Source organism: Colobus angolensis, unplaced genomic scaffold, assembly GCF_000951035.1.
Source record: "Colobus angolensis palliatus isolate OR3802 unplaced genomic scaffold, Cang.pa_1.0 Scaffold19, whole genome shotgun sequence".
Lineage (NCBI taxonomy): Eukaryota > Metazoa > Chordata > Mammalia > Primates > Cercopithecidae > Colobus > Colobus angolensis.
Window position 1 is genome coordinate 5,489,905 of NW_012115043.1, and position 11,649 is coordinate 5,501,553.

Below are 11,649 nucleotides of genomic sequence, written 5' to 3' on the forward strand. Positions count from 1 at the left end.
CATAAACCTGAAAATTCTTTATTGACTCCCCATTGTGAATGTGATAAAATTTTAATGTATCATTAAAACTCTCCATGACTTGGCTTATACTTGGTTCTCTAATCTTAACTCTAGTAATTTCTGTCTTCCACTTTCCACTCCAGCTCTGCAGAGCTGCTCTTTGACGATTCGCTGAATATACATACTGTTTCTGGATTGTTGACCATTGCTTATATAGTCCTTCTGCCTGGAATGCCTTTGTTTCCTCCTTCCTTTTTCTTTTTGCCTACCTAACTCCTTTACAACTTTTAGGACTCAGCTGGGCATTACTTTCTCTAGAACGCCTTCTCAGATCCATACTCTTACCTGGAGATTTGGGTCCCTCTTGGAAATCTGTTGGTAACTGTGTTATAGCTCAAGCACCCAGACCAGAGATGGCACTCAGTAAGAATTTATGGAATGAACTATAGTATTGGAGAGGCAGGATAAAGTAGTTGCGTCCAGACCCAGACTGCCTGGGATTGAAACCTGACTTTGCTGTTTGACTGTGTTAACTCCATGTACCTCATTTTCTTCCCTGTGAATGGGGTTAATGATGCCTTCATAAGGTGTTTGTGAAGGTTATGTTTGCTAGTGCAAGTAAAGTACTTAGAACAATGCCTATGACTAATAAATATTCAGTAACTAAGCTATTATAACTATTGTTGCTCTTAAGTATTTTAATTTATATATCTCCTCCACCAGGCTATGAATTAGTGAATGAAAGAACAAACCAACTAATCCTGGGTTTTAAAATGCAAGATACAACTCTAGCTTTTGAAAATGTCATGGCAAGTTGACCATTAGTCTTTCTAAGAGGTCCAGCATTTGGTGTTCTGTCACAAATTTGAAATTGGCATTGATCCATTGTGGAAAACAGTGTGGCGATTCCTCAAGGATCTAGAACTAGAAATACCGTTTGACCCAACCATCCCATTACTGGATATATACCCAAAGGATTATAAATCATGCTGCTATAAAGACACATGCACACGTATGTTTATTGCGGCACTATTCACAATAGCAAAGACTTGGAATCAACCCAGATGTCCATCAGTGACAGACTGGATTAAGAAAATGTGGCACATATACACCATGGAATACTATGCAGCCATAAAAAAGGATGAGTTCGTGTCCTTTGTAGGGACATGGATGCAACTGGAAACCATCATTCTCAGTAAACTATCGCAAGAACAGAAAACCAAACACTGCATGTTCTAACTCATAGGTGGGAATTGAACAATGACATCACTTGGACCCAGGAAGGGGAACATCGCACACCAGGGCCTATTGTGGGGATGGGGGAAGGGGGAGGGATAGCATTAGGAGATATACCTAATGTAAATGACGAGTTAATGGGTGCAGCACACCAACATGGCAAATGTATACATATGTAACAAACCTGCATGTTGTACACAGGTACCCTAGAACTTAAAGTATAATAATAAAAAAAAAAAATTTTTTAAAAATTGGTGTTGATGATGATTAGTATTTCTTAATTGTACCACTTAATTGCTTATTTAAAATTCAGCATACTTTTCTTATTAATAGCACTGGTTAAACTCTAGGAATGCCCTTTACTTACTTTTAATCTTCATTTAATCTGTACTGTAGCATTTAACTAGCCTTTCCTCTTTTGGATTAAGGTGTGAGGGAAGTAGCTGTATTAAGATTGTATTTTTTTATTCGGGCATAAATGAAAGCATGTTATAGAGAAAGGTTGAACAAGAGCACAGAATGGGCCTAGCGGGGTGGTGCACACCTGTAATCCCAGCACTTTGGGAGGCCGAGGTGGACGAGTCACTCGAGCCTGCAATATGTCATTCAAAATTATTGATACCTCTGCCTTCTTCCATTATTGTAAACAGTTACAATAAATCTTTACTTAACCTTTTTTTTCCTGCTAGGTGTGGTGGCTCATGCCTGTAATCCCAGTGCTTTGGGAGGCCAAGGCAGGAGGATCAATTGAACCCAGGAGTTTGAAATAGGGCAACATAGCTAAACCCCATTTCTCTAAAAATAAAAAACAAAATAAATAAATAGTCCAGACACTGTGGCTCACGCCTGTAATCCCAGCCTGGCCAACTTGGTGAAACCCCATCTCTACTAAAAATGCAAAAATTAGCTGGGTGTGGTGGCGTATGCCTGTAATCCCAGCTACCTGGCAGACTGAGGCACAAGAATCGCTTGAACCTGGGAGGTAGAGGTTGCTGTGAGCCGAGATCGCACTGCTGCACTCTAGCCTGGGTAACAGAGTGAGACTCTCAAAAACAAACACACGCAAAACACCAACTAACCAGGCATGGTAGTGTTCCCCTGTAGAGGCTGAGGTGGGAGGATCACTTGAGCCCAGGACTTTGAGGCAGCAGTGAGCTATGATTGTGCCACACACCCCAGCCTCAGCAACAGAGTTTCTTGTCTTAAAAAAAAAAAAAAAAAAAGGTTTTTTTTTTTCTTCTAATTTTTATTTATTTATTCTAGACATGCGGTCTCGCCATATTCCCCAGATCGACCTCAAATTCCTGGGCTCAAGCAGTCTTTTCAGAGTAGCTGAAACTGTAGGCATGCACCACCTTGTGGGGCCCTAAAATTCTTTTTATGGCAGTCAGTGTTTAATTTTTCATAAACCTTTGTTTTACTCTGAATTTAACATTTTTCATTTTTTCTGAATACTAGAACTAACTATATAATCTTGGAAAGTTTCATAAAAGTACTATTTGTTTTGTTTTTATCTCTGAACTGGCTGTTGACATGTAGATTTTCCTAGTCTTGCTAAGCTTTAATTACGTGAGACTGGCCAGTTTCACATGTAAGTTTGTCTTATTTTAAAACTGGGAACAAGCCAGGCATGGTAGCTCATGCCTGTAATCCCAGCACTCTGGGATAAGTTTTATTGTGGGTAAAATGCTCCCAAACAGCATCATATGCTACAGAGAAATCTTTCATGAAAGGAAGCGTCAATGTGGCAAATTTCATTGTTGTCTTCTGTGAAGAAATTGCCACAGCCCCTTGAACCTTTAGCCACCACTACACTGATCAGTCATCAACATCTCTAGGCAAGACCCTCCATCAGCAAATAGATTACCACTTGCTGAAGGCTCCCATGATTGTTAGCATTTTTTACCATAAGTATTTTAAAATTAAGATATGTACTTTTTTTTAGATGTAATGCAATTGCATACTTAGACTATGGTATAAATATTTTTTATCTTTTAGTTGTCAAATGAACCTTTGTTAAAATATTTTTCGTTGTGCTTCTTAACTAGCTGGGCATTCCACCATACCACTGTTGATGTTGTCTATGATGCCATGAGGATGGCAGCCATCAGCATTGCAGCCCATAGACTGGGCAGTCCCCAGGATCTCTTTAATGGTTCCAGAGTTCTTTGGCTAAAGATAGGTGCTGCATCTGTCGATCAATGTTGACAGTCTCATCAAAAGTGATATTTCCACTTTGTTTAATGTTTTTCTGTTTCTGTCTCTTGGTGCTTCTTTGAGGACTTTGATAATCAGTGCAGAGGCAGAAGGTACCACCTCAGTCTGGGCCTGTCTGCTCTGAACAGTAAGTTTCACAGTTATCCTCAGACCCTCCCAGTCACCAGTTGCCTTGGCACTGTCACCAACCATTTTTGGAGACAGACCTAGGGAGCCAATCTTTGGGGACCAGCACAGATGTGGCTCTGAGTTCGCCTCTGGTGCACCTCAGGTATACAACTTTGATCTCATTGAGGTTGAACTTTGGTGGCATGGTGGAGGCGGCTGGTGTCAGATGAACTTAGATTTGGGACAATTGAAGAAAGTTGCACGTTGGCCTCCTCTGAGCTGAAAGCAACATAGCTTTTTTTTTTTTTTTTTTTTTTGTGATATGGAGTCTCGCTGTCACCCAGACTGGAGTGCAGTGGCATGGTCTCAGCTCACTGCAACCTCCGCCTCCCGGGTTCAAGTGATTCTCTTGCCTCAGCCTCCTGAGTAGCTGGATTACAGGCGTATGCTACCATGCCCAGCTAATTTTATATTTTTAGTAGAGACAAAGTTTCACTGTGTTAGCTAGGATGGTCTCGATCTCCTGACCTTGTGATCTGCCCGCCTCGGCCTCTCAAAGTGCTGGGATTACAGGCATGAGCCACCATGCCCGGCCTGCAACATAACTTTTTATATGCACTAGGAAACCAAAAAATTCGTGTGACTTCCTTTATTGTGATATCGACTTTATTGTAGTGATGTGGAACCTAACATACAGTATTTCTGAGGTATAGCTGTAATGACTGTGGTATTGGGGAACGGTTTTTTTTTTTTTTTTTTAAGGTCACTGTATTTTACCACTGAGTATTTTAGTTGAGTACTCTGAAATGTCATGTTTTTAAGATAAATGGGTGTAGATGGGTGGGGAAAACTATAGAATGTTACTTTGGCTTGTTAGGTAAGACTGGCTGTTATCACCGGAGAAGAAAAATCTCACCCCCTTTTTGGTCAAAATTGTAGTAACTGATATTATTTTTCTTTAAAAAATAATTTGTTCGGATAAAGTCTAAGAAATTCCCTATTAATCTCTCATTTTTTCTGGACACCATAACTTTGTAATAGAATTTTATTCATACTCACTCATAGCTACATTGAAGTTGGATTTATAGAATATTGTTCGAACTTGCTATGTTTGGTGAATATTTTTCATTTTATCATGCTGAGGAATATCTGAAGATACCAGCTTAACAGCCTTTTTTTTTTTTTTTTTTGGATACGGAGTCTCACTCTGTCGCCCAGGCTAGAGTGCATTGGCCCAATCTCAGCTCACTGCAGCCTCCGCCTCCGGGTTCAAGCTATTCTCCTGCCTCAGCCTTCCGGTAGCTGGGACTACAGGATTTCACCATATTGGCCAGGCTGGTCTCAACCTCCTGACCTCATGATCTGCCCACTTTGGCCTCCCAAAGTGTTGGGATTACAGGCGTGAGCCACCATGCCCGGCCTAACAGCCATTTTTTTAAACAAAACTTTTTTTTCGCTTCTATGATTAACTGATATTTTGCTTTTCTTTTTTGAGGTTTAATCAAATTTTTTGTTTGTGGCCCGGTGCAGTGGCTCACACCTGTAATCCTAGCACTTTGGAAGGCCGAGGCAGCAGGTCACTTGAGATCAGCAGTTCGAGACCAGCCTAACCAACATGACAAAACCCCATCTCTACTAAAAATACAAAACTTAGCCAGACGTGGTGGTGTGTGCCTGTAATCCCAGCTACTCGGGAGGCTAAGGCTGGAGAATCGCTTGAACCTGGGACGTAGAGGTTGCAGTAGGCTGAGATCATGACACTGCACCCCAGCCTGGTCAACAAAGTAAGACTGTCTTAAAAAAAAAAAAAAAATTGTTTGTAATTTAAAAAATTTAACCTGGCTTACCCAAAAAAGGGAAATTAGTTCCCATTAGGCAAAGATACTGGAGTTTTCACAGTACCTGATAGAAGTACAGCCAAGACTCATGAAGGGGAAGGGAAACCAGGAACTGGAAATTTATAACCCAGGCGGCTATTTTCTTTTTTTCTTTCTTTTTTTTGAGACAGAGTCTTGCTCTGTTGCCTAAGCTAGAGTGCAATGGTGCAATCTCGGCTCACTGCAACCTCTGCTTCCTGGGTTCAAGTGATTCTCCTGCCTCAGCCTCCTGAGGAGCTAGAATTACAGGCGCATGCCGCCACACCCGGCTCATTTTGTATTTTTAGTAGAGGTGGGGTTTCACCATGTTGTCCAGGCTGGCCTCGAACTCCTGACCTCAAGTGATCCTCCCGCCTTGGCCTTCCAACATGCTGGGATTACAGGCCACCGTGTCTGGCCCCATGCAGCTATTTTCTTACTACCTGGGGTAGCATGATTTCTCTGAGTCTTCCTGCTTTTCCACTTCATTTTTCTTACTTTGCATGTTGTCTTTCACCACTGCACATGGCTGGACATGTCTTCTAACTTTTAAATTCACATATTTGCTCATGGTTCTGTGATTTCATTCTGAACCTCTGGGAGAAAATTCAGTTAGAGACAGGTATCTATGTCTAATCAGCTGTTGCTGATGAAGCCAAAGGTTCATAAAACATGGCTTTCAGGCCCAGTTTTTGTGGAAGGAGAGTGATACAGGGCATACAATTCTCAGAGGATAGGTGTGTAGGTAAATAGACTTTCTAAAAAGTGGTGAATACAAAGGAATACTTAATGATAAAAAAAATATGATTTTTTATGAAATGAAAAAGATACTGCTCAGTGGTTTTATATATAGTAGGAAACTTAATTTATTTCATCCGCAATCTATACATGATTATTGTGAAGACTAAAAATGTCTCCCTTTTTTAAGAAAAAAACAATGGAGGTGATTAGCTTCCACGTACAGAATTGGAAGTTTCAGTCATTATTTTATGAGCATATATGTATGATGATATATATCTTCTTTAACCTAATATTAATACCATTAATACATCACATCATTCTTCATTTAGCAAACATTTATTGACTGCCTACTCTGCCAGGGAGTGTGCTAGAACAGATGTTTACAGAGATGGGGGTGTAACATTGCTTACTCTCAATGCATAATCTAGTTGAGAAGAATAGATGTTCAGAGAAATAAATAGAGTATTAATGTGATAATCATAGTAGAGATATGTGCAAGATATTCTGGAAGCATAAGAAAAGAGACATGTCTCCATGACAGTCTCTCATGGAGAAAAGGGTAAGGAAGGCTTCGAAGAGCAGGTCTCCGGTGTTACGTAGTAGTTGGCCATTGGAATAGAGATATTGTGATAGGAGGAACTGAATTTGCAAAGGTGGCATGGAGTTGTGTAAAGGGGGAAACTGTAAATGGTTCAGTATGACTGAAGTGAATTTTTACCCCATTTAACTTAACGAAACTTAAACTAAAACTTTTTTTCATACATGTCCTTCACATGGTAGTAACGATTGACTTTTTCAAGAGGCAATTGTACATTGTAGAATACTCAAATCACTTTTTGTTATATAATTTTGATGTCATTTTGGGAATTGGGAATGAGATGTCACTGATCATTTGCTTTCAGATTCCTTTATTGCAATTTTTTTTTTTTTTTTTTTTTAAGGGAGTCTTGGTCTGTCACCCAGGCTGGAGTGCAGTGGCATGATCTTGGCTCACTGCAACCTTCACCTCCCAGGTTCGAGTGATTCTCCTATCTCAGCCTCCCAAGTAGCTGGGATTACAGGCATGCGTCACCACGCCTGGCTAATTTTTTATTTTTAGTAGAGACAGGGTTTCCCCATGTTGGCCAGGCTGGTCTCGAACTCCTGACCTCAGGTGATCCGCCTGCCTCAGCCTCCCAAAATGCTGGGATTATAGGCGTGAGCCACTGTGCCCGGTCTCTTTTCTTTTCTTATTGAGGCAGGGTGTCGCTCTGTACCCCAGGCTGGAGTGCAGTGGTGTGATCATAGCTCACTATAGCCTTGACCTCCTGGGCTCAAGCAGACCTCCCACCTCAGCCTCCTGAGTAGCTGGGACCACAGGCATTTGAGCAATCATGCCCAGCTAATTAAAAAAAATTTTTGTAGAGATGGGATCTCAAATTTTTCTAGTAGTGGTTGGTTTGTTAGTTTCCTTCTATGGTAGTTTTTCCTGTATAAGCCTGAACATGCATGCAGTGGATGACTGAAAATGGTAGAGCTTATAAAGCTTATGAAGTGCATAGTTTTAATTAAAGTAAACATATAGGCTGTGTGTGGTGGCTACTTGGGAGGCTGAGGCAGAAGGATTGCTTGAGCCAAGGAGTTTGAAGTTAAGGCGAGCTGTAATTGTGCCACTGCATTCCAGCCTGGGTAACAGAGTGAAAGCTTGTCCCTAAAAAAAAAAAAAAAAAAAAGTAAACATATGTAAAACTATTAAGTATCCATAAAAAATTTTTTTAAAATGCAAAAATGATACATTGTGTAAACCTAATGTAATTTTAAAACATAATCTCTAAAATCAAGGTCATTCTGTAATTTTATAATTTTAGAGAAAATAGCATATATGTGTTATTTTATAAAACATTTTATTTTTATTTTTTTGAGACAGGGTCTCGCTTTGTTGCCCAGGCTGGAGTGCAGTGGCATGATCTCAGCTCACTGCAACCTCTGCCTCCCAGGTTCAAACGATTCTCCTGCCTCAGCCTCCCAAGTGGCTGGAATTACAGGTGTGCACCACCATGCCTGGCTAATTTTTAATTTTTTTATTTTTATTTTTGTTTTTTTGAGATAGAGTTTCACTCTTGTTGCCCAGGCTGGAGTGCAGTGGCTCAATCTGGGCTCACGGCAACCTCTTCCTCCCGGTTCTAAGCTATTCTCCTGCCTCAGCCTTCTGAGTAGCTGGGATTACAGGCATGCGCCACCACACCTGGCTAATTTTGTATTTTTAGTCAAGACGGGGTTTCTCCATGTTGGTCAGGCTGATCTCAAACTCCCGACCTCAGGTGATCACCGTCCTCAGCCTTCCAAAGTGCTGGGATTACAGGCATGAGCCACCATGCCTGGCCAATTTTTTTATTTTTAGTAGAAACAGGGTTTCATCATGTTGGCCAAGCTGGTCTCGAACTCCTGACCTCAAGTGATCTGCCAACCTCGGCCTCCCAAAGTGCTGGGAATACAGGCATGAGCCACCACGCCCGGCCAATAAAACATTTTATATCAGTATTTTTCTTCATAAAATTGTACCTACTGTTAAGGAAAACCAGTGCAGGCTGTTGGTAGAATGCCTTGTGCTTCACTACACTGATTACAGTTGATTAACACCTTTACTTCTCTTTTCAGTTCCTTTATCCACTCATTCATGATTCCTCCTCCACCCCATTAAAAATAATCAACCAACCAAAAACAAACAAATGAAAAAACCCTAAAAGCCCAGGTTGACTGTTCTGAAAAGTGACTGAGATGAGAAGGAGAGAAGGAAAATAGTTTTGGCTAGATTTGTGGAGACGACAGCGGTGGTGTGTGTATGTTTGAAGCATGAGGTTTGTGATAAAAGCGACAAAAGTGACCAGTCTTCCTTTTGTCACTTTTATCTTTCAAATTTGTTTCCCTCTAACTTTATCGAGGTATATTCAAATATACTTTTGATACTGTCTAGGAAGGAGATGATGAGTAAAGAAAAGGTGATATGCCTTGTGCTTGTTCCTCCTTTCATGTGGAATCCCCTTCCATCTCTCCTCTATCACCTACTCATATTTCAGAATTTATATGATGTCTTTCTTTTTTGACTCCTCAAGCCTAAGCTGTGTGTCCTTCTTGTGCTTCCTGTGATTACTCCTGTTACAGACTTATCACGTATTATATTGCTTGTTTCCTTGTCTGCCTTCTCTATTAAACCCCTGTAAGGCAGGGTCATGTCTCATTTGTCTTTGTGTGTTAGTGCCTGGTTCTTAAGAGCCTGGCACATGCTAGAGGTACCGTTTTAGGATTCTTGGTTGCAAATGACAGAAATTAATTCTGGTTAGCTGAACCAAAGAAAAGGAATTTATTGGAAGCATCTTGGTTGGCTTACAGAAATGACTAGAAGACTGGAGAACCAGACTCAGAGAACAAATATGAAACAAACCTCAAGGCTAGATCATAGCCAAAGTTATGCTATATCCTTTTCATGTTGAACACACTGTTGATGCCACTGGATGCCATTGCTGGAGCATTGCCACTGGGTGCTGTATATCACTGCTCTAAGAATGATTTTTTTTTTTTTTTTTTTTGCTTATAAACAATAGAAATTGATTTCCCATGGTTCTCAAGGCTGGAGATTCGAGATCAGGGTGCCAACAAGGTCAGGTTCTGGTGAGGGCCCACTTTTGGGTGGCAGACTGCTGACTTCATGTATCCTTATATGGTGGAAACAGCCCTGAGAATGAATCTTAAACTGTTTTTGCTACTTCAGCTCTAGATTCAAATTCTGCATGAGTGCATATAATTGACCAATCTATGTGCTTAGTCCCTAAATAGGGAGAACAAATATCAGGGGTTTTGTTTGTTTGTTTGTTTGTTTGTTTTGAGACAGAGTCTCACTCTGTCGCCCAGGATGGAGTGCAGTGGCTCAATCTTGGCTCACTGCAACCTCCGCCTCCCAGGTTCAAGCGATTCTCCTGCCTCAGCCTCCTGAGTAGCTGGAATTACCGGCGGGCGCCACCATGCCCGGCTAATTTTTGTATTTTTAGTAAAGACAGGGTTTCACCATATTGGTCAGGCTGGTCTCAAACTGCTGACCTCATGATCCGCCCGCCTTGGCCCCCCAAAATGCTGGGATTATAGGTGTGAGCCACCATGCCTGGCCAAATATCTGGTCTTTTTCCGCTTTCATGATTGGTTTGGACACCCAGTCTTTTTTATAAGATACACACAGTGGCAGATTTTCTAAACACAGAAAGGGAGTTCAGATGCTGGGTGGTCAAAAATAAAACTGATACGTGTCCATTTCAATATTCAATAAATATTTGTCAGATGAATGAATGAGAGAATCGGAGTCATGATTTCCTGTCTCTAAACCTTTAAGTCACCAAACATTGAAGTAATAATGGTATTGCTAACGTAATTGAAAATAAAATCAATACCAAACCATAAAATAAGCAAAAGATAAGCAAACTCAGCAAATTTCTGGTTTTTTAAAATGACGAGTACCTCATTAAGTGATTTAAATCAAATTATTTGAATTGAATTTATACTTTTTTTGGTCCCTTATTTTGAAATACCCAAGCCGTGAGCTTATTTGCATATCTGATAATCTAATGCTGGATAGAATCAGGATTCTAATTTGGCTGAAGTGATTTCAGAGCATGTAGCTGTTATACCCCACTACAGTTTATAGTTTTCATATAGTTGTATTCAGCAATGAATTAAAACAGGAACAACAAATCAGTGTTTTAGAGAGCTCAGTCAGAGGAATGTTAATGCTTGTGAGGGAAAAAAGGTTTTTATTTATTTCTAAGCCATCTTACTCACCAGATATAAGGTCTTACTATAACAACTTTGGAAAACAGTTTGGCATTACCTGCCACAGTTGAGTGTGTGTGTGTGCGCGCGTGCGTGTGTATACATATATGCTGGGAATTTCATTCTTAGATATTTTTTAAAAATCCATGCATTTTTATATGCATCAAAACTGATAATAGCTTATATATGACTTTGTAATCATTTATAACAACCTCACATTGGAAACCAGTCAAATGTCAGTTAACAATAAATGGATACATAAAATTGCGTTTTGTTTTTTTTTTTTTTTTTTGAGACAGAGTTTTGCTCTTGTCGCTCAGGCTAGAGTGCAATGGCGCGATCTCGGCTCACTGCTGCTTCCGCTTCCAGGGTTCAAGCAGTTCTCCTGTCTCAGCCTCCTGAGTATCTGGATTACAGGCATCCACCACCACGTCTGGCAATTTTTTCTTTTTTGTATTTTTTAGTAAAGATGGGGTTTCACCATGTTGGCCAGGCTGGTCCTGAGCTCCTGACCTCAGGTAATCCAGCTGCCTCAGCCTCCCAAAGTGTTGGGATTACAGGCATGAGCCACTGCACCTGGCAAAATTGTGTATTCTTGGGCCGGGTACGGTGGCTCAAGCCCGTAATCCCAGCACTTTGGGAGGCCAAGACGGGCGGATCACGAGGTCAGGAGATCGAGACCATCCTGGCTAAC

At 40.8% G+C, this 11,649-nt stretch overlaps 1 pseudogene; it reads right to left on the reverse strand.

Moving 5' to 3' along the window:
- Positions 1-3,276: 3,276 nt before the first annotated feature.
- LOC105510538 lies at positions 3,277-3,841 on the reverse strand (annotated as a pseudogene).
- Between the last annotated feature and the right edge of the window lie 7,808 nt (positions 3,842-11,649).